Below are 24041 nucleotides of genomic sequence, written 5' to 3'. Positions count from 1 at the left end.
AACCTTGAGAGTTCCACAGGTTCAGATTTACAGAATGTTAAATGGGCACATCTCTTCCCCAGGATCCCAACCCAGTAGAATGTTCCCAAGCAGGGGCTACTCCAAGCTTGGGCGTGCGTAGGAGATCCCAGACTAGAAGCTTACTGCCAGAGATACCTAGAGGAAGGGGATTTTGAGTACTGCATTATGCCTGAGGCAGACAGTGTGAAGGATGAGTTTTCCATTAGACAAAACTGCACAGGGCAGGTAGATCAGAGTAGCAGGTACCACAACAACCAAATACGTTCAAAGCAAAAGGACAAAAAGGGCATGAGAGAAGTTTTAAAGGGGGAGGAGGCAGCAATAACATGATTAATACATCCCTGTGTTCTAAAGGAGTGGCTCTTCTTTTTGTGAAACTCAGCAAGTTGTGACACTGAGCAATGCCACTGCCACAGCACAATCCGCGTGGTACAAAGTGGGGATGTGGCATGAAGATGTTGTGAATTCCAGAAGCTCCTCTTTGATGACTAAATAGTTATTAGCTCTTTGAGACTGAGTACCATTTGGGTAATTGGCAAGTGGACTGTGACCTGAAAGACTGATTAAACTGGAAGGAAATAATTCAAAATTCTTTTCAGTTTTCCTCCATACTGCTTTTGTTTCATGTTCAGACAACTCAATCTAAAACATGAAACGTTATTTTCATAAGAGCAATCATAATTGGCATAATTTGAAGGAAAAAAACTAGTAGCACTTGCTAATATGGGCAGAATTCAATTAATAAAACACCAAACCACATACTGTGGCTGATTTGTTTCTAAAATACACTTGTGTAATTTAATAGACAAATGTGTTGTCTGTAGTGGTCATTATTCTAAAAACAGCAGGGTTTATCCCTTACATCCCATTTTTTAATCTTTGGCTTTATTGACACTTTGAAAACTAGCAGCCTAGCTGGTTGTTCCTAGGTGGGAATTCTGCCCAAAAGCACAGTTTGTAGAACTGTGCTCATTTAAGTGACGTTACAAGGTTGTCTGACACATGCAAAAAAAGAACTTTGCACATGACATGAGAAACACTCTACATCTGTGACTTCCCATTAGCAACGTAAGTATGTAGATTTGTCATTATTTATTCAGAAATCAGCCTGCAGACCCATGATGACCTGTGTTTCACCTCACCAATCCTGCTCCTGGGGATCTCACATGATGCGCTTCCATTTCAACCCTAAATGTGGGACTATTCATCTTCCTGAATCAGCTACATGGGCTGATCCCCTCTCTTCCACTGCACCAAATCCTTGCAGGGATGTGTGTTTCCAGCTGAGCTTTGTTATTCAGTGTGCACCTATATAAAGTTCTGGAAGACAAAGTGCTCAGGCCGCGTTACTCGTTTTTGCATAGTAGCAAATAGTGCTTTGTGAAAGCCTTTTAGAATCAGCTTTTTTCTTGGAGTTGTGTCAATTCTTCAAGAATTTTTGAATGTTTTACCTAACCGACTACTATTTATGCCTTTTGAAAGAAAAACAAATGGTTACGTGCAGCCCTGGCCATTTTACACTTGCATATCCCTACACGATCCCTCCTCCACAATGCACCCAGAAGACGTGCGTGGACTTTGCTCTGCTCTGCTCCTCCCCTTCACTGCCCACCGAGGGAATTCAAGCATGAAAGAGCTGTCCTGGTGCACACCCACCTCTGGATGTGGAGAGGAAATCCCAGGTGAGTACTTTAGGATAAGCACCCTGAGAAGGTCTTTGGTTGGCTTTGGTTTTCATACGTTTGTGACGTGAAATAACCTGAAAACATAACTTTGCAGTTTAGGTAGATTCTTTGGTGGAAAAATGTTTCAGCTAACATCACGTATAATAATGGGTAAAAATCTCAGATCGTACCTCCTGGAAATCTCTCTTTAATCCACTTTTTCTGTATTGTTTTGGGCTGCGAAGTAATTTCTGTGATATTTTTTCTCCTTCCCCGTCTGTCCCTCCTTCTCACCACTGCTCACCTTTATAAACTGATTTCCAGGTGGAGAATCTGTGACACTGCCTTCTTCCTGGGCTACAAAATGACAGCACTTATTATCTGTCCAGTCGTCTGTTCCTGTTTAGTCAGTGAGTGGAACACATCCTACGACTTTCTTCAGATAATGTTCCTCTTTTTCCACATTTAGGGGGCCTGTATTGTGTGTAATCTCTCTGCAAGATAAGAGCTTAATAAATAACTCTTTTTTTATAGTGTTTTTTTTAATTCTGTATGTCTAGAACACCTGTTCTGCTGATGCTTGTAGATTTTTAGGTAATTTGACTTTAATTTTTATATAAAAAGGAGATATTAAACTTCCTCCTGACATAATTAGAAAACTAAAATGTAAGTTTGCTCGCTGAAAACTATATCTTGGAGTTCTTTTGCAATACAAGTTAATTAACTGGATTTAGATATTTGCAAGACGATATATTTAATGGGATTACTGCTCATATAATGTTCTCAGTGACTGATTGGGAATCTAAGCTCAGGGAACAGAATACTGAATTTCCAGCTCTTTGAGAGTTAATGTTGTGTTAAGGAAAAGTACAATTTGAACCTCATTGTTCATGAATAGCGAAGTTATTCCGGTGAAATGGAGCCGGTGCCTACAAGGGCTGCACGAGGCAGATGCATGAGCGGCAGCGCAGACAGCGGCATTCCTGCGAGCGTTCGGCTACAGATATCCCCGCACCTGAACTCCTGGCAAGTTCAAGGCAATTGCGTATCTCATCACAGCATAATGGCCCTTTATTCGGCCCCCGTCTCCCAAGTGGATCAATTAGATGCTTTGGTCTGCAGGCCTGAGAATAAACATTTGTGTTTTCATTTATGTTTAGAGTGAAAACGAAGATGCGCGGCCGTTCTGCCCGTCGTGTTTTGAAACAAAGGTTTAATTTGTTCTTTCAAAATGCTGGTTGTCTTTTTAATAGGAAAAGGTAGAAAGTTAAATGACAGCGAGCTCTGGGGAAAAATACAATAGCCCTGCACAGAACATTTCAGTGCGCTAATAAATCTCACATTAGCATCTATCTTTTTATTAAGGCAAATATATTTCTGTGTGTCAATTTGGTTCACTACAATGTTAGAGTTTCACTCCTAACACAGGTTTTCTCTAATGAATACGGTAATTTAAATCTTATGATCAGAGTACTGCTTTTAAAGAAATCTGAACGTTTTTTGTTTAAATGCTATTAACCGTTTCAATATTAGCTCAGCCAAATAGCTATTAGATTGGGAAATTTATATTCTCACTTTAAGGAATGAATGTGTAATTCTACAGTGCTCCTACATTCTAAAACTTCTTTAAAGTACTTGGCAAGTAGAATGGTGATTTGTGTTTAACCTGTTAGATTTTAAAATTTAACCAGCATTCCGAAGCTCTGGTGAGTTCAAATGCCTTAACGTTTTTATTTGTGATTGTAATTTTATTTTTAAGCATTGATAAAGTTAAAAATTTAAAAATTAAAAATCTAACTGGATAAGAACATTTAGATAACAGTGGTTCACCAGGTCACAAGTTGGAAAGGGGAAGAAAATCCCATGGAAAGAAGGAAACTCTTATATACCTGCATACATCTTCCTAAGATACAGCATAAAATACTTCTGAAGTGATACCTGCCTTGTTGTTTCGATCTCGATTTCTGGGGGAGGTTGTTTGGTTTTGGATATGACTGTATGCTCTGATCAGAGGGCTTTGGTGACATGAAACAGAAGAAGAAAGAAATTACCGGTATGTGAGTGTCAAAACTGACCTGCCAAATGAGAATTGTGCCAAGGCGACCTTGAATCTGATGTTTTACATGGCTGCTACATTGCAAGTACCCCATTCTAGATATTTTAGTCCTTGAATAAATTGCTTTTATTAAGATAATTTTGGATCCATTCTGTTTATGGACGCTTAAAAATATTCGTGACTGTTTTCCAGGCTTTTCAAGACAACTATGAGATGTACCCTATGATGTGAGCAATCACTAAACAGACCACAATAGACTAATAGTTCACAGAAACCTCTTAAAACATCCTCCGCTCATATATTTGTGAAGAGTTTGTGATCTTGAGTTATGATATTCTATGATTTTCCAGCAAAGGAATTTGAATTGTGCCTTTATTTTCCTGTCCTGTAGCAAAATGTGCTTGTTTCCAGCCAGGGCTTTCACTGATGAAAACTCAGACACTGGTGTTCCTGGATTGAACAGCAATGCAACCCTATGAGGGGGAATTCCATAGCTGAGATAGAGCTTTTTTTCTCAGTATGTGTCATGGAAAAAAAAAAAAAGCCATGATCATCTAACAACTTTCTTCCAAGCAAGTCTTTGAGTTTACAAAATCATAGTATTTGTTTTTAAATCCATAGGTATCCACAACAAATTGTGGAACTAGGAAGATGATGGTTATGAGTGCACAGCAATATCCCATGTCCAGGAACTGCATCTGTAGCATCAGCATGAGAGAATGAAGAGCATTTCAGGAAGGCAGGATTCAATGAACCCGCTGCAATTTGTCAGGAACTCTACAACAAGCAGTCCTGGTGCTTTTCTTTCATATTGAATACATGAAATTAGTGCTCTTAGTGCACACAGAGAGCAGGGAGATAACAAACTACTGCTTGGATAAAGCAGATTTGATCTATATATATGAATGAACTCAGCCAAGCATGGAGCTTCTGATTGAATGGTGTTGGCATCAGTTGTGCTTAGGAAGTTTGCAAACAGTTACAACAGCAGTTGTAAGTCCTGTAAGTCTGGGTATTCTGCTGTTCACAAGAAATATAAAATGAGTGCAGACTGGAGGAACTTAGATGAAATCATGCCCGAGACATAAGAACACACCGTCTGTCAGAACTGAAGTACTTTACAAGTCAAGCATTGCCAGCCAGAACATCTGAAAATGTTTTGACAGTATCAAAATGTATCTTTTGGAATGAACTGATAATGATGTTCTGTCTTTCAATCCAACTTTTTTTTTTTTTCTTTCAGCTTTTTATTGAAAGAATAAGTGGAACTGAAGCTAACTGCGGCAGAACGTGCGTAAATTAGATTAATTTTTCTCCTAGTTGCAGAAAGCAGAATAGTTTCTAGTTTATCTTGACAGATGTATTTTATAACTATCTTTTATCTTATGCCTTCAATCCAGAAAGAGGTGAGAAAAAATTCAATAGCGTTGTGCTATTGAAAAGACAATATCTGAAACTACTCAACAGTTTGTTGCTGCGTTATTCCAGAAGTAATTTAGTTCTGTACTAGCAGCAATTTAGAAAGCATGAAAATGAAGCTAGAACATTTCTAAAAGCATTTTCCACTACACAAGTTGATTAACAGTGCTCTGCAGGAATTAACTGATATAAGGGCAGGACCTGGCACTATGGCACAGTGGCAGCAACGCTCTTCTCTAGGGGGGAAATTGCAATGCTCGCATGAGGTGGCTGCACTCACAGCTCCTCAAGTTGTGCTACGAATTGTTTTTCAAACGCATCATCTGTCCTTGCAGAGAGCCACTGGAGATCCTCAGACCAGGCCTGAGCACAGCTAGCTATTGGCTGTTTCAATTACAGCTCAAATACACCATGCAGATGGAGGAGCGCATTGGGCATGCATTTGGCATCCCAGGCTGGATGGCTTTTCCCAAAATGAGAGCCTGTGGAAAGCTGTTTTCATCTTCCCGAGCTTCTGGCCTGATGGACTTCAGCACAAATGCGTTTTCAAATAATGAAACTGCAGTTCACTTTCTGGCCAAGGTGAACGAGCACACGTTAACTCATTCAGAAAGGAGATGAAAAGCTCACATTCAGGATGCATTAATCTGAAAACAAGTGTACTTTTGTGTCTGGGGAGTATTATTTTCATTGCCATCAATTTAGAACATAGATAGACTGTGATTCTAGCTTCACTATCAGGTTGCCCCACAGGCTGAGACCCCTCACCAGGCCATTCTGTTTAATTTAGACTAATCTAAAGCTAAGTGAAACTTTGTAACCTCTCTGATTTCTCCCTATAATCAAGAACACTCTGATTTCCCCTTCCCCCACGACCCAGTCTGAGTGGCTGGGAGATGGAGGAGAGGTACGCAGCAAAACGACCTCCAGGTAAAGGCAGCAGCTATTTGTGCCAGCCTGTCTGCTTGCAAGGTGTTTGCAGGTAGCAAACACATCCAACCACATCACCCCTAGCTCTTGTTCTGTTTCAAATTCTCCTTACTTTTACACAATTCTTGTGAAGGTAAAAGCCTTTACACTTCTGCATGTGAGTTTTTCAAGGCATTGCATATATCAGGGAAGATAAATCTCCCACGGAGGAGACTGAAATCCTAACGCTGCTCTTTCACCATTCTTGTCCTCCTAAGTTTGGATGGAATTTGATGGAGCAGAGGTTGTGCCCTGTAATTTTAATGTTGGGGTGTTTTTGGTCGGTGTTGTTTTGTCTGTGTTTAGAGGCATCAATATGAACAAGAGAATCTGTTTTGGACAGAATCCAGCGTCAAAAAGAATTCAGCAGCTTTGGCAAAATGTTCTCTTCTGTCTGTGGTTTACGGATTCATCCATATGTGAGACCTTAAAGAAGTATCTTTCACTCCCTGTTGCTATCATCTCCAATAATTAGACTTGGCTTTGCTGTTTTCTCTCTCTCCCCATCTTTCTTTTTTTTAAACATCTCATGACTGCTTTCAGTGGATAAGTCAAGTGGAGGGAAAAAGGATCCAGTAGTGACCCTCAACTGGCAGGCACTCAGCAAGCAAATCAACAGGTTCTCCTGCTAAAGAACCAAGCTGACATCTTGTTAATATTCTTAACCTCTCGTTTGCTAAAATAATGAGACTCAACCTGCCTGTGACTCCATCTTTTACAAAGCAAAATTTGTAGTCTTCGCTCAGAGGCAAGAAGAAAAATGATCTGCAGCAGCACCAAGTTTAAATCAGCAAATTTGTTTGATGACAGCAGAAGTACCCGGGGTGCAGTTCTCCAGGGGGAGCTCAGGTGTGAGGGGGATCTTCCAGTCCACTCCTCTTCTGGCAGCTGTTCAGTTTGTCACTTACCTAATTGCATAGGTGTAACTGACATCAGGAGGGGGTTATCAGAGGACAAATAAAATTTTTATTGCCCTCTCTGATGTAACTGTGGGTCAGTCATCTCATGGTCCTCATAGATGATTGGTTCACCAGTATTATTTATCTCATTTTGGTCTAATGACAGGGACCATAGGCAGAATCTCATAACTTCCCCTCGATGCAACCATTCTACTAATTAAAATGAAAAGGGCCTGATTCTGTTTCTCTTAAAAATATAATTCTTTTTCTGATTAGAGATGCAATTTAAAAAAAAAAAAAAAAAAAAAAGGCAAAAATGAATATCTTATTTTTGACTGTTGGCTTACAAAGCCTACGTGAACATGAGTTTTAAGTGTGTGAAACTGCCAAATTGGAGCCAGGGCAGAAAATCTCAAGGGTCTGAATGTTGAGCAGAAGAGATGGATGAAACAGCTGAGTTACTGAACTGAGAAACACATGTGCTGTACTTACACATTTACCAGTGTTCTAAAGATTTTCTGATACGTGGCTGCTCTCTTGAAAATTATTTACATGGTAGCCTGGAGTTGCAGCGTATCTGCAGGAACCACTTTGATCTGTCAGTTACATTATGTGCTGTTACAGAGTTTGTAAGTGAGTCTTTGCTCCTTAGACAGAAAGCATTTTGAAGGAGTTCTACCAGCCCAATGGGTAAGTAGCACACTGCTCAAATAACTATTATGTATGTGACCAAAGAGCAGAGCAGCCATTTCTATTATCCTTGATATTTTTCTCTTAATGAATAACGAATCATGAATGTCACAAATGAGGCTGTCTAAAAATACATTAGAGGTTGATGTAAATATTGCTGATATCAGAGGAGATGGTTCCCATCAACTTTTGGGAATGCTGAATCTGATGTCCCTTTACAAACACCAAGATGCTCAGGACAGACCTCCTCTTTCATGGTGCTAATGGAAACCACTGCAAATTTGGCAGCTCTGGCTCCTGGTAACTCCTGTGGGTCCATAGCAAGGACAGCTGCCCAAAGCCAAGGTTCACCCTCATGGTAAGTGCTCTGAAAAGAAACAAATGGGCCTTCTGCTTCTCTGTGCCTCCACACTATTTCACTGCTGTCTCTTCTTCCACTGCCTGTTCTCTAGGGGTCAAGATGACACTCAAACCTCCTCTAATCCTATCTCATTCCAAACAGTTACGTGTTGTTTTTGTGTTCTTCCTATCTATTCCTCCTACTTTTCTTTCAGGTAGTTCTACTTGTTGCTATCATGTTTTTTTTTCCCATAAATATTCTCTTTCAGCTCATGATATCTCTTTTTGTTGTCAGAGTCGTGCATTCTGCCCCTTCTCACAGTAATCTCGTGACCCTCAGGTAATATACAGTACTAAAATAGATGAAGTCCTTTCTCTTTTCTCAGCCAGCACCTAGTTTCCAGCCCTCCTAACATTGTATGCCTGAGGTCAAGTTAAGATGAGTTCCACAGAAAAGATATTACTTTCTCATTGGTAATTTAAGATTGGGACTGAGAACCAAGAGTGCAACGCTTTAAGAATAGCTCTCCGTGTAACAAATGCAGTTTGACTGCCAGGAGCACAGAGTATTTTGTCAGAGACTCAAAAGTATACTGAAAAGAGTGAAAATGATGCTTCTGCATGTTTAAACACAAACATTTGACTGGATTTTTTCATTTTGTTTTGTCATTCTCTCTCTCCCCCCCCCCCCCAGCCTTTTTTTTTTTGCATGGGTACAAATAAATGAAAACTGAGTTGTTGGTCAAATGATTTGACACTACTTCTTGATTTTAGTGCTACTGAAAAATGCAGGGGGGAAAAAAAAAAAAAAAGGAAAGGTCTGAAGCTCACAATTTTATGTTTATTAACTTCAAGGTTAATTTTGGAGATGGAATTTTCATCGCATAAAAAAATGTGAAATTTCAAAACTCAGTCACAACTTTGAGATGTCGGTATCTCTGTTCAGGTCCCTCTGGCAGAAGTGCTGCTGCTGTCATTGCTAACTTCTCTTCCTATCCACAGGACCTGCATACCAGGCTCTTCCATCTAGGTCAGCTGGCATGCAGTGTGTAAGACCAAGAGCAGCCTGGGATTTACAAATCAGTTACATCTAATTTACTTACATGCAGATATCCTTTTTATTTCTCTCATGAGGGATAACCCATGGAGGAAAATGCTTTTCTTCATCATGATATACTGCAGTTTGGCAGTCTACTTGGCTTCCCACCACTCTGCTACCAAATGTGTGGTTGCATCTGTTTTCAGGCAGAATTTGTGTCCAAAGTCATTTTCTTTCACCATGACGTAAAAGTTGTCCTGTTTCCTAATAAAAAGGGCTTGATATTTATGACACTAGGGAATCATGTCCCTCTGCCTTCCTATCTTCATTAGCATTTTCAATCATCAAAAAGCTCAAATCCATCCAAACGTAAATTAGATACAACGATGCAAAGCAGTTTTAAATGTTTTTCTACCTGAATACAAGCCAATGGATGTTTTTGAAGTCAAAAAATATGTTTTAGTATTTTAGATAGAATATCTGCTTCTGTAAATAAACAGGGCAGGGAAATGTAGTTATGCCAGAAGACATCTTTCTTAGCTGTCTTAACCACCCATCTATTGCTGCAGTGCTAACCAATGGATGTTGTCATAACTGCTCCACAGTCACTGTGCCATCAGCAGCACCATATTAGTAAAGACCATACACATGTTGGGTTTCCTAGGAAGGTCTAAAGAAAGAAAGCATTTGATAGAAATGATGTTTAGCCCCGAACTTCGCTTTGCATTGTGGTAGAATGAAAACTAAAGCTCACCTAAACACAGAAAGAAATGCAGCCAACCACAGCTGAAGGATTAGTAAAAAGTGTTAAAAATATTATACGAAAGTTTTAATTACACAGAAAAATTACAAAATGCCCAGTAATTATAGTATATTGATTCGAGTTTTTTTTTTTTCTTGAAATGCTAAAACTATTTCAACACACACAGAATCAATAAACATAATTAAAATATGAGCTCATCAAAACAGTAATTAAATGTACTTAACAGCTTTTGTGGCTTTTCTCCATATGGTTACTGTGGGAGTGTGAATCTGGCTTGCTAGATAAATGTAACAAAATAAAGTGAAAGCCTGGGAAAAGATTACTGTGGTATCATAAGCAAATACAATAAAGTCTAGCTCTATAATAAGTTCCAATAAATCAAAAAGTTGACAAAGGAAGCAATGTTTACAATTATTAGAGAGAAATTCTGGATGTTTTATATTTTTATAGGATTAACACTATCATGGTCATAACATAGAAGCCAAATCAAATCTTTGCTCCATCATTAAAACTGCTCTCCCAGAACGCTTTCTGTTCCACGAATGATGTGGGGCGTGTTTCTGACATGCTGGTGTTAGTGACAAACCACTTGACAGCTGTCAGTCAGAGGGCAGTTGACATCAGAGACATGGTACAGCTGCTCTGAGCTGCCCTTTGGAGCAGCACAGCTCCTCAGTGAGCAGATAAAGAGCACGACTGCCAAGCAGAAAGTAAATTAGATGCTTGGAGCAGAGCATGTAGACAGATCTTCACCCTTCTCCCTGCCTCCTCCCTGGCTACATGAGCAGTGTCATGAAGAATACAGAAAAAAATCCATGAGCAGTACATAAACAGGACATGCACATGAGGTCCTTGACAAAACCTGGCACATAAATGCTCTTTTTGCATCGCTGCGCTGATGTCTTATGTTGTTCCTTGGAAATAAAGGTATGAACCCTGGTAGCTTATGGCTGCCGTCACACCTTAATGTTCTAAAGAACAGAACATCCAGTATAAAAGCTTTGTTTAAATCCACCACGAAATCCCCAAAGCCAGCTAAACTCAGAGAATGAAATAAGACAATACATTTCAATTTCCACTATATTTTTGGGAAATGATGAGAGCTTTTCTCACCCAGATTAGGCTTCACATTGCAATGTATGTACTTCTCCATCATCCTGTAGGCTGAGAAAATAAATATCTTAAGACTGTGAAGCAAGGCAAAGTTCTCCTGCAAAGCTGCATATGTATAATCATTGTCCTCTGCTCTATAGCACATCCAACCTGATGACTTTGCTGATTATTTGATGCCTTATTTTCTTCTTCCTACGTAGGGAGGTGGATACAGAAAAAAAGTCTACTGTCCAGCTGGACCAGGAAGAGGAGTGAAGAAGTTTTCAGTGACATTTTTAGGGGTGTTTCACAGCCAGGAGTGTTACAGGCATGGAAGACCTTGTGCTTTTGAGAAGTCTGTGCCACAATGGGGTTCTGGCATCCCTCAAATGAGGTATGTGCTCAATAGTTGTGTTAAAGAAGGAATTCTACTTGGGTTGCTGATAGCTGCCTTTTTCTTCCTAGAGTAAGGCATAGAAACATATAGAAACATAGAAAGGTTGGAAAAGATGACTAAGATTACCATGTCCAACCCCAGCCCACCCCCACCAAGCCCACTGCCCACAGTGCCAGATCCCTGCAGTTCTGGAGCACCTCCAGGGATGGTGACTTCCCCACTTCTCTGGGCAGCCCTTGCCAATGCATTGCCACTCTTCCTATTATCCAACCTGAGAACAAAAGCCAGTGACACAGCAGAGCTACATCCCCATCCCATTTATAATATCAGTGCATTTCAGGAGGGAAGGAAGATGTTACTGCTTTTACATCCGCTGCTTTCAGTTCTTCCTCGCTTATAGGTTTTCTTTCCATCTATATTGCTTTGTTTTGTTTTTTTAAATCCCCCATCCTCCGTTTTCCTTGAAATGATTCATCTTCAGGATTTTTTTTCCTTGATGATGAAATCGTGTAATCATTCTACAAATAGGACCTGGTCCATAACACCTAAAACTGCTGTTCCACGGATCTTTTTAAAGCTTACCGTAGGACTCAAATTGTGGTAATGGTTTTATGTTATTCCCCAATGACAGAATTACATTGTTTTACATTCCTTCGTTTTATCACAAGAGCTAATGAAAAGGATCCCTCCCCGCTCCCCTCCTAAAGGCAGAGTTGCTCTAAAGATGCAGATAGAGGTATGCAGCTCATTCACCCCAGAGTTATTCAAACAAAACCAAAATCCTTCAAAATCCTATGAACTTTATCAGAGTGAAGCACTAAATCTGTTGGTTTCTGTTTGAAAACTAGTCAGTACATTTCTGTCCTTAGTCACCAGTTTGACAATTTGTGCTAGCACTTTTACACCTGAAGGACTGGGAGTGATAATCTGTTAATGGGCCATAATACTAATTGTTTCCTCCTTCTAACTGCATACAGCACCCTATTGCCTCTCCAGGACAGTGCTATGAGTTTATTGGACCCTGCATTCAGTTTCCACATCTTGTATTATGTTGCCAAGTAGGAGACAAACTGTCTAGTAATTAAGACTGCTTTTAAAGTTGAAGATGGCCTTTTGAAAGGCCAAGATTGAAATGAAAGATTGAAGACAAAAATATCTTTAATGAAAATAATCAGAAGGGGAAAAAAAAAGTAAAAGGTTTATTTTAGACTTGGCCTGAATATTGAATTACTATGGGCTTAAAACATTCAGCAGGCATTAATAGCTAGGAAACAAATATCTGGCCAATTAGGCTCTGCGATCCATAGCAGGGAGCTTGATCATCCTCAGAAATAAGTTTTGTAGGCATTTTGTTTTTTCTTCTCCTTATTCTAGCCAGCTAGATATAAGACCACTCCATCTTGCAAATATATATTGGCAAAGGAAAATCTGCTTAGCGGTCTGTGCAAATAGAGTTTCCTTTTTAGCAAGTTTCTATAGGAATTAACTAGGCAACTTTACAAGCGGATTTAAAAACAAGAAACAAAACAAATAAACTGCACTGCAATGTATTACTGCACTGCGAGAGAGACACTACGATAGGGCCAACCTACCACTTTTTCCTGTTTAACTCTGCAAAGCCCCAACGGCGTGAGCTGTAGATGATGCCCTATTGCATAAGATGATAAGTTCTAAGCAGGAAGTTTTCCACGAGTCCCCAGGGGGAGAACAGTAAGATTTTAGATGTCTGCGTGACCTTTCTCATCATTGCTACCATGTGCATTGGTAGTAGGGTTTTTTCTGCTTACAGTACGTTACGCTGAATTAGATCAGGCCTCAGACGTTTTAGTTCAGATATCTCGTGGTCTTATTTTCCTCTGATAAGTTTGTGCAGAGATTAATAGTGTCTTTCACATTAGATGTAAATGGTGGAAACATTAGCTAATTCTGTGACAGGAAAGACGAGGGTGTAGAAAAGCTGGTGATGCTTCTGTGGGGGAAGGACAGTCGTTTCAGCTCACTTTTTAGGATCATTTCCCTTTTTCTGATAGTCTGAAGAAAACTGGGCTAGGCATTTCCAGGACCCACTTCTTATAATGAAATAAGTATTCTTGTGTTTTTGAAACATTATTTTTTATTATTTATTTATTTAACGCCAAAAAACTGCATCCTGATTCTCTAAATCTGGCATACAGGTAAGAAAGAAAAAAAAAAAACAAAAAAACAGGAACGTCTCCTAGACTTGGAAGAGAAAATGTAGCAATAAAGTTGTGATAGTTAGAAAAAGTGTAGTGAGCATGTGTAGTACGTTCCTGAGTTATGAATTTGGGCATGCACACGTAACTAAGCACAGGCCCCCATTCTGAACCTCGTGCAGCACTGCCAGCTCCCACCAATGTCTGTACAAGCATTGCTCCTCCGTGCATGACTGGTCCCATTGGCTTCAAAGACACTACTCATGGGAGTAAAGTTACTCAAGCATTTAAGTGCTTGCTGGACTCAGGCCAAAAGCTTAATCTCTTCCATTTAATACCCTTTTCCTAAACTGATAACAGTCTTCAAGTTTTCAGTATCATGTGCAGGAGTTTAAATAATGTAAAACCAAAGCTAAAAAGTAAAATCACAGTATTGTAATTTAAGGAGTATCATGAGATAAACAGCATAGCACAGGCACAGTTTTGTTAGCAGTGAGTAGCAACGTGGAAGGCTGTTGTACGTCGCTGGTGTGACGGCACTCAGTCTCTCAGGTTCAGAGAAAGCAAGGCAGGGATCTTGGGCAGTTCTGAAAAGGTGAGCACAAAGTATTGTCGTAAAGCAAAGTGTAAAAGATCGTATTTTATCTGACTTGACCACAAGGAAACAAAATTTGTTATGCTTTTCAATGTATCAGCTGAGGAGGGCGAAAGTTTTCCACCATAAGGCACACAGAATTTTGGCAACATGAGCATCAATATGCTTCTGATTGTTTGAATTGTGATTTTCCATCAGTGCTGGGGCATTCTGACCTTGTTCTTGTACTAATCTTGTTGTGATGTTGCCTTCCTGTTTGTTTCAGATGAGCTCTGAAGCACACTGCTAACCTCTATTAGAAATGTTTCATTCATTTTCCCATTACCTTCCCAAAAGAATACTACATATGCAAGATGATGTTCCAGTTTCTGAAAGGTGCTTGGTTGGGTGTCTTTGTTCACACAGATGTTATTCACGTGCATTATAGAATAAGGAAAAGTAAAAAAAAAAAACATGCTTTACAACTGCAATGGAATGTATGCATATTTTGAATCTTATTTATTATTATGTTATTATTATTATCTTCTTCTTATTATTATTATCTTATTATTATTCCCTTTGTCTTGATGGTCCTTCCAGAGACAAGCTCTGCATGGAGTGGGAGTGTCAATAACCTCATCCTGCAACTTTCCATGCCTCTCAGATGCACTGGGCTTCTCCTGCCTCCCTACAGACCAAGAATTTTACTTGATACTCTCTTTGAGAGGAGTTAAGAAAAGAGAAATTTGATGGACTTGGAGAAACTTATCTATAATAATATTCAGATATGGAGTTTTGTAAGGACTAATGGCTTTTTGCCTAGAAATATTTCACTGATGTAGTCCAGACAGGACTTTTCTCAAGGGAAAAAGAACAGGAGCAAATGGAGGGGGAGAAGATGAAAAAGAAAAAAATATATATATCTAGTTCTTTTTGAATTTCTTTCAGAATCAGGTTGTACATCTTTGGGTTTTCTTCATAGAAGAGAGGGAGAAAGTAAAAAACAGAAAATGGTGCTACCTGAAATCATTATGAGAGCAATTTTGCAATTTCAACATTATGCATCTATCAGCATTAAGAATGTCTTTCAGGAGAAAGAACTTGAGTGTATTTTGAACATGTATGTTATATGAAAATGTTCAGCTCTACAAAGGTCCATATTGATGTAGCCTCTTAAAAATATTCTGGTTATTATGCATTTAGATTGAGTGACTTATACTTCCACAGTCACATTCTCAATTTTTGTACTAAAGAATCTGTGTCTGAGCAGCTTCTCTGTGAACTAATGAGGAGCTAGAGTGATAATGGTAGCAAAAGCAGCTATGTGAGGAAAGAGGTGGTTAAAAGAAAGCATGGAGGTGAGAGCTTCCACAGTTGTAGTGCAAACAATGGACTGAGTGCCCAACAGAGCAGAAAAGGTGGAAATGATCTTTGGTGACAAATTCTAACTTGTAAAAGTGGCAGATTACTACATAAGCCAATGTGAATTTAGGGCAGAAATAGCTCCACTAGGTTTGGTGTCAGATCAGCCTGTGTGAGGGAGAAGAGTGCTGGGATCCTGGCATTTCCCAAAGGTGTTAGAAAAGGGAAAGAATTTGTATAAATACAGGAATTCAAGACCAGAAACAAAATACTGACCTAATCAGTGAAACGAGCATCGAAATCAGTCTTCATGCTAAAGCTGGAAGGGTCTGGCATATCAAATAGAGCAAGAATATCTTCAGGAATATGCCAGAAGCTAATTGGTTTAAGAAATCTGGCTGTATATAGAGACCATTACTCATAGATATCACGTTTTTCTATTGCACAAATTATCTACAGTGCTCATGGTGTCTGCTCAAGGAAAAGTTTATTTTCCTTCAGTCTTTTCTTTTCCCCTGACCTCAAAGCACTAATTAGCAAAGTATTAGCATGTTTCTAAAATATGACTGAATTCATCCTCTTAAGAAAATGCACTGAAGAATGTATCCTATTATTTGAAATGACAGGATGTATATAGGGCCATATGTTTTCAAAGGGTTTTCTGTCAGTGTTAATCAAAACGTTGGAGAACTTATGAACATACAGAGCAGCACGTCAACCATATGGATAATATCTTCTCTTTAATAGTGAGAATTTGAATTAATAATAAACACTGGAGAGTAACCTAGAATGAGACAGAAACAATAATATTAAAACCAGAACAAGCATAATATCATATCAGTCTGAAGACTCCTGGGTGTTTTAAAAAATCTTACTGTGCATCAATGGAAATACATTCATTAACTTTGGCTAATTTAGCATGGAAAGGTAACTCCAAAAATGCCACTTAGGTTTGCTGTTTTTTGTAAAAGACAGAATTTGTCTCATACAGCATGCTCTAGTAAACACGAGTGTCATGTGCTGGTCTGACTGGTAGAGGTACATCCATTGCTGTAGTCTACTTGTTATTGTAAAAGCACTGGAATATTTGTTTGATGAATCATGCACGCACAAATCATTTCGTGGACTGTGTGAGCAGACAGAAAAAGTGGAACCTGTTCCTAAATTCCTAATCTGAAAAATGGATTGAGACTCCATTATTTTGAATAACCCTCCAAGGACTTAACATCATGGAATTACCTGTTTTTACAGATGGTGACTCTCTAAACTAAATGTTGGGTTTTATTTTCACTTCATTACCAGCCCAGCTTTATTTTCTCCTTAGTTAAAAACAAAGTTACATTTAGAAGTTTGACTGCTCACATTGAGACCTAGAGCCTTTCTCTTCTGATAAACACAATCCAGTCTTTGCAGGGTGAAAAACTGAATCTTCTAGCAGAGACCAGGAGAAGAAGAAATACAACATTCAGTCTTCGAAGCTATAAGTTGAAACTTCCCTATTACATAGCGATAGATTTTATTGGTGACTATCCATCTGCATCAGTTACCCAGCCTAGGAGAGATATATTTTCCTTGAAATTTCTATTTTATTTTTCCCTTGAGTCCATTCTGATTTTCAGACTTCCTCTTCTGATGGTTGAGAAGTGTGTAACTATGGACAATGCCTTTGGACTGTGACGTGGTTCTTGCACCTGCTCTTTGCTTTGTTTCTGGAGTAGCCACAGGGGACAAATGGCAAGGAGCAGAGCTCTCCCCTCCCTCCCCTCTGTGCTATTCCATCACCTCCTGTAATTTTGCTGTCAGCATTTGTTCTGCTACACAACAGCCTGTGACTGTCCTGCAGACCTCAGGGGAGCATCTCCAGTATGTAGGAATCGGTATCCACCTGCAACGTATTGGTAGAAAATGTAGAACAGCTTTAATTTAATTTAATCTAAGATTTCCCCATCAAAAGAGACATTTTGTTTTAAATGAAGCTCAATGACCAGGAAACTTGCACAATGGTTCTGTTAAGGGTTATGGCTTCTCTCTTTCTGGACGAGCCACGTTTCCCAGTTCCTTCAGACAATCTCCAGTCTAGCGTGTTCATTGCTAAATGCATATTTGAAGACTTTTTTTACACCTTACCTTTCACTTCTGCTCTACAACCTCTGCAGAGGAGCCTCAGAGCTGACATGTAGCTCCCACCAAGGAGGAATGAAGGGACCTTCTGTTGTGCAGATGTTGGCCGCAAGAGTGCTCTTACCTCCATATCAAAAGAGGAGGTGTTCAAACCCAAACAAATAGTATAACTGCTAGTCAAAAGAGAAAAGGGGCAAAAAACATGCTTGTTAAAGCTTCCAGGTACCCTGGCAATTAGTGTAACCACAGCGTAATCCCGATGAACTCTCAGGTCTCCTGTTACGCTCGGTACGCAGTGTTTGTTAGCATTTGCTCCATCTGCTCCTATAGTCTCCATCAGCTGACAGAGGGTACAGTTACTGCAGCCATTAAATGTTGATGATCCTCACAGGGTCCCAGTTGCTTGTGGCAGGTATCCATTATGTTAACTGTCCCTCCCCCCACACTCTGCCATAATGCTTTTTCACTCATGCGTTTGCTAACAGCAAAATTATGGCTTTTTTGATTAAGATGCTAACATCAGCATGACTTTTAGGTGCAGTAAATTACATTGGTTAGTCTTCACTTGCCTGAATTGAATGAATGATATTTTTTTTTTCTCCTAGTATGATATTCAAAGTTGTAAGTGCACTAACTTCTAGGATCACTATCCCTCATTAGAAAGGACATCTCTTCTTGTCAAACCAAACCTACTCTTATTCATCTAAGAGGAAATAATACGCTTTCCCTTTCCTTAAAGCCACTTACTGATAGATTTAAGTGGATAAATGTATTCAACAGTCTTTGCCTTTCCATTTCTCTTTTGCCAGCAGTGCCAAACAGATTGTGAAAAAGAGAATTAATTCATTATCCTGGGATATTCATGAAGTTCTCTAGGCTTCTGATTCTTGGACTGCAGGTCATTAGCAATCATTAATTTTTAAAGCTACTGGTGACATCCTCTGAAGCAGATATCATTGAAATAAACAGGTCTATTAATGTGGTAGTAGGGTGCAGCTTGGGAAGATGTAAGTGCATGGAAAAGCAGAATTTTAGCTCTGCAAAGATCTTTAATGTAAACTGAGACAGTACTGGGTAGGTATGCTACCATATGGCACAACAGAGGGCATGAGGGTTAAAACTGTGGGCTCTGAAATATGTCAGGATGATCTCTTGCATCTTGCTCCTGCACTCCTGGCAGTTACAACGTGATAGTTACCTTCTATGTAGCTTTTGCCACAGAGCACTGGTGGTCAGAGGGAGCCTACAGCTGTCTGCAAGAGGTCCTGCAGGCACGTTTGTGCCTAAAATCCTTTCTTTATGTTCAAGTGTAGAACATGTTGTGGTTTTCCTTTTTCCTTCCTAACAAATATGCAGTCCTCCCCATTTAAAAGTTAAACATGTCTAGACTACCCCAGAAATGACTTTCCTTTTGATGTGGCCATGGGATGATTAACCCATACACTGCTCCTAACCTGAGAAAAGATATGAGAGCATGGGATGGCTGTGTTAATACTCAAGCCATACGTCCTCCCAGAAGTACGGTACAATGTTGATCCTGACCTCAGAAGAAAGCAGGCCTGCTTATGGCAAATATGTGGAATTGATTAAATGAATAAATAACCCTATTATTTAGTTTTGCATAAAAATATGTAGGACCGAGGTCAAAGATAATCCCTAATTTTTCTATGCATAATAGATTCCAAAGTGTAAACATTACCAGTAGCATGAACCAGACTAGATGCTTTATGTCAACAGTCAAAGGTGCGAGTGTAAACTCAGAAATATTGATAATGTTTGTGAATAACTTCAGACTAAATTATGCTGGAGTTCCCAAGCTGCTATGAGTGCCTCTGTTGTTTTAACACTCCGTTCTCTGTTATGAGTTCAAAGACTGACCACACTTCTCACGTGGACAGTGTCACATTTGGTGTATATATGATTAATTTCAGAGCTTATGCTTGCTTCTGTGTCAGAATAGCAAAAATGTACTTCCTTAAAGGGACCAAAGGTTAAAGTGCCTTTGTGACTGTCTCATCAGACAACTCAGGTCAGGCAGAGTGATGCTCTGCCCGGTGTGCCTCATGCTGCTTTTGCCTGTGTTTTGCTTCACGTGTCACAGGCTGAATGAGGAATAAAAGCTGGGGGCTGTGGGATAGGGCTCAGCTCCTGGGGAACTGACACAGAGCTTTGATTTTGCTCTGAAGCCACAAAGAGATCTTCAGCTGAATTCTCCGCTTCTCAGATTAGCTATGAGCATAATAGGTGTGAGAATAGCAGAGCACCTACAAATTATTCTGCTTTGAAGAAATGGCAGATTTTGCTACTAAGCAGCCCATGCTGCAAATGGCCTTCATGTCAGGACCCATTGTGTTCTGATGAATTTGAGACACAAATCCAAACTTCCCAGCTGCTTCCTATATGCAGCAGGATCCCAAACTCAGCCCCCACAGTGAACTGTTGCGTTTGATGAAGTTCAGACTTGAGTTCTGAAGTGAGCAGCTCTTTGCAGTTGGATCTTTTATCTGCTGAGTACACGGAGGGGAGAAGAGAGCAGTGCATCTGGCAGTGCACTGAAAGCAGACCTTATCTAATAACATACAGGCTTGAGATTCACATGTGTGCAGAATGCAACCCAACGTGCCTGTAATGTGGGGGGAATCCGAACTCTGCTGAAATCAGTGGGTGCCTCTCCACTGACATCAGCTGATTGCTGGATCAGCTCCATAATAAGGCACTGATCTTGCTTCTCTGACCACAATGGTGGAAGACAGCAGAGGTTGAGGACGCTCATACTTACAGCAGAAGCCCAACTAATAGGCACAACAGGATGTAAAATGATACCTAACTGAGGTGGAGGGAAACAGGACCAGCTCCACCCCCCATTAAATCTGGGAATAAGAAACATCAAGGACTTGCTGTATCTCAAAAGTTCTTCCTAGCAAATAATAATGAGCTTTGCAATTGAGATTCAAGACTTTGTACTGGATGACAAATAGCCATTTTGGTTATTTAGCCATGTCTTCAAATTCAATATTTAAATGTGATTTCATTTCTGTCTCTCTCTAATGTGACTTCAGGCAATGTTTTTTAAACTATAGTGTAATACATGAAATACAATAACTATTTCCTGTAAAGACTGAAGTGTTTTTATGTTATGCAGTTCTGTAATTAACATTGTTGTCCTGTATGCTGTAGGTACCCACAGATTTTTTTTCTGTCTGCTGGCAAGTTATGGCATGGTGTTTGCTCTGAAGAGTTGTATGACTGGGATTATATATTTACAGTTCCCCAAACTGTAAATATTTGCTGGAACAGGCTGCCCGGAGGGGTTGTGGATGCCCCATCCCTGGAAGTGTTCAAGGCCAGGTTGGATGGAGCCCTGGGCAGCCTGGTCTAGTATTAAATGTGGAGATTGGTGGCCTTGCATGTGGCAGGGGGGTTGGAGATTCGTGATCCTTGAGGTCCCTTCCAACCCTGGCCATTCTGTGATTCTGTGAAACTGTACATCATGTGATTAATAGATTTATATATTTATTAAGGTGAAATACATTGCAATATATTTGCAAGACGGACCAGATCCAAAGCACACTGAAGGTAATGAGAGAATCTAGTACAGCGTATTTTATGCATAGACGTTAGTCCTGAAGTGACCTGGCAGTTGGATGAGATGACTTTTGAGGGTTCCTTTCAACTTACTTTCCCTATTCTACGAACTGTAAATAAGAGGCGTTTAGAGCCCATTTGCTACAAGTTCTGCTGCAGAGAATGAAGTTATCAGTTTGGCATTAGGTCCTCAGTGCTCTGTTGAGGGAAGGGGATAGGCGATGCCAGCTGGGACCAGCTGAGTCACACAGGGAGGGGGCACAACAAGATGCCACTGCCTTGTTTGTTTTCCTTTTTCAGATGCCCACAAGCCCTAAGGAATCACGTTGCCTTGCAGCTACCGCACAGCCATGAACACCAGCTGAAAACAAAACCGAGCCTCTTCGGAGAAAGCCCCACAAGTGACCTCTTTAGCAAAGTGAACAAAGATTTGCATTGGCTTCTCTTCTCCCCGGCTATCACTTACACTATATGCACACTGTTGTTCCTCCTGCCTGTGCCATTGTACCTCCCTCCTAACCTCCTGTTTTCATCCTGCAAAGGCTTCTGCAAGGAAGTCAGCACGCAGCAGTGATGTGAGCTTACAGCACATTGGCTGCTTTGTGCTAATTTCCCATTAGTGCACATAGGCAGTAGATTGGTATGGTGCCTTGTATGTCAGTGGGTACTCAAAGGTCTGCAGCTGGGCAGCTGGATCAGAACTGCCTGACATATCGGTTTATAGTGCAAGGAGATCATTACTTCAAATGAATTTGCTATGGGACAGTAAAAAGTCTCTGTTATAAATAGGCTTCTATATACAGGATGATGTAACATTCAGTATAAGGCACTATAACTTGTCATTTACATTCTTTGGTGTGCTGTCCCATGTATAAATCTCCAATGCTCCAAAAACCAATGCATTAAAAGTTAAGGATGAATCCAATCAATAACCTACTGCATTATTCATGGGTTCAGTGATGCAGAGTTAATCCTTTGGGACAATGACATTAGGACATTTGAACAAAACGTACATCATCCTGCCTAACACCAGTCTGCACAGAGGATAAAACCCACTGCTGTAACCTCCATCCTCTTCCTCCGGGGAAAGAGACATTCCTGCTCAGCACTGGAACTTCTGGAGACGATAAACACAAGCAACCCATCCCCAGCTCCATCCTGTAAACCTTCAGCATTGGCACTCAGCACCTCAGAATTGTGTGCACCCAATGCCAACTCTCCATCATGGCAAAGGAACAATTTATTTGCTCCAAGGTAAATCAATCCTACTGTAGCACGTGCGATTTTCTCCACGTTGGTGGCACTGCAGAGGGGGCCATGGTCTGACAGAGTAGGCTCTGGCTGTGGGAAGGGGTGGGAGGTGGAGACAGCAGCCCCCCCGCCTCGGAGCTGCACTGCTTTCAATATGCAATTATTCTGTCCCTAAAGGTAAATAGAGGGTTTGTGTGCGAGAAATATTTCTGTAAAATAGTTTGCAGCTGAAAAGATAACACTATTCCCTGCCTCCTACTTGGCTGTACAATTTTAATTATGTCAGGGAATCTCTCCTATTTTATATTCCATATATATTTATGGAATAAGCTGTTGGCAAATAGGACATTATTTCAAATAATTTAATGTATTTATTAAAAGAGATTACAAATCTATCCAGGCTATAGTCATTGCACTTAGGGCAACTATTATGGCTATATTATTGTTCCATTTATTTCGAAATATCTTTGGCAAGGACTGCTCCTCCATGACGAGCGTGAGAAAGAGACTGTCTGATGGTCCCTGTGTTGCTGAGGGCTCAGCTGTCCCCCTGCCCTCCTGGACCCATCCCGATAGCTGTGCTCCAGAGATGAGAATAGGGCTGGGACAGAACAGCGAGACCCAGGCTTCGTTATTTGACTTGTACTATGTGATTTTAGCCCAGAATGGAACCGAGATACAGAGCTGGCCCCCAGGAGGCAGAGCCAGGGAGAAGCTGCAAAGATACCAATGGACTCAAGGCTCCCACGTGCCCCTAGAGATGCAGCTGAGGAATCCAAGGATGCCCAAACTGGTCCCTGCAGCAGTGCCACTTTTTTTTTAACAATCTCCCTTAACAGCAGAAATACAACTCTTGTCATGCTAATATTTGATCTTTCCAGTTTAACTGTTGAGAAACAAGGTGAATCTTTCACGCCAGCGGTGGCAGATGTCACACATTTGCCTCATGGTATTTAGATCCACTGTGCTGCAGAGAATGAACCAGTCAAACCCACCTGTAGAGGAGGGAAGGGAAAGTGAAGCTCCGAATGCCAAGCAGAGTCTTGCCAAAGACCACCGAAGGGACACAGCATCAGCAATTGGTGACACAGCCTATGCCTTCAAACACCAAAGGATGAACATGAACGGTCTCTAGAGCCACTCCAGAGGTGTCCTGTGCTGAGATACGACTACTACTGCTGACCACTGCTCACATGCACGTGTCACAGGACCTGTCAAGGTCACAAACTTAAGCATATTTATGCCTCTTGGTAAGAACAGAGCTGTAATTATATTTTGTGTGCTTTCTGCCTTCCTCAATTGCTGCCAGTGCTGCTTGTTTGCCACAGCGTAACCCATGGCATATTTTATAGGTTTTCAACCTTTGCACACAATGGATTAGAAAGAAAGTCAATTATGCATAAGATTGAAAGATTTATGTAAATATAAAACCAATATAATGTATTATTTACATACAGCCTGTACTTACCCTAAGTAACTTCTGCAGAAACCTGGGCTATCACAAACAGCTCACACCTAATTTCTGAGCCCTATTCCAGAAAAGAGGGGAGGATTCTGGCTACCTTAAATCAGTGCTAATATTTTCTAGATGAGAGCGTGTTTGTATAAGAACAGAACTCAACATAA

The 24041-nt window shown here is 40.3% G+C and overlaps 1 long non-coding RNA gene across 1 annotated transcript; it reads left to right on the top strand.

The window, feature by feature from the left end:
- The first annotated feature begins 1626 nt into the window (after positions 1 to 1626).
- On the top strand, positions 1627 to 21645 carry LOC149917106 (uncharacterized). The gene is made up of 4 exons (XR_016468589.1): positions 1627 to 1703; positions 4985 to 5031; positions 11173 to 11345; positions 21465 to 21645. It is a non-coding gene; the product is annotated as an uncharacterized LOC149917106 (long non-coding RNA).
- The last annotated feature ends 2396 nt before the right edge of the window (positions 21646 to 24041 follow it).

The sequence above is a fragment of the Phasianus colchicus genome, chromosome 8 (assembly GCF_987193195.1).
Source record: "Phasianus colchicus chromosome 8, bPhaCol1.hap1.1, whole genome shotgun sequence".
Lineage (NCBI taxonomy): Eukaryota > Metazoa > Chordata > Aves > Galliformes > Phasianidae > Phasianus > Phasianus colchicus.
This window is presented reverse-complemented; position numbering and strand designations above follow the sequence as displayed.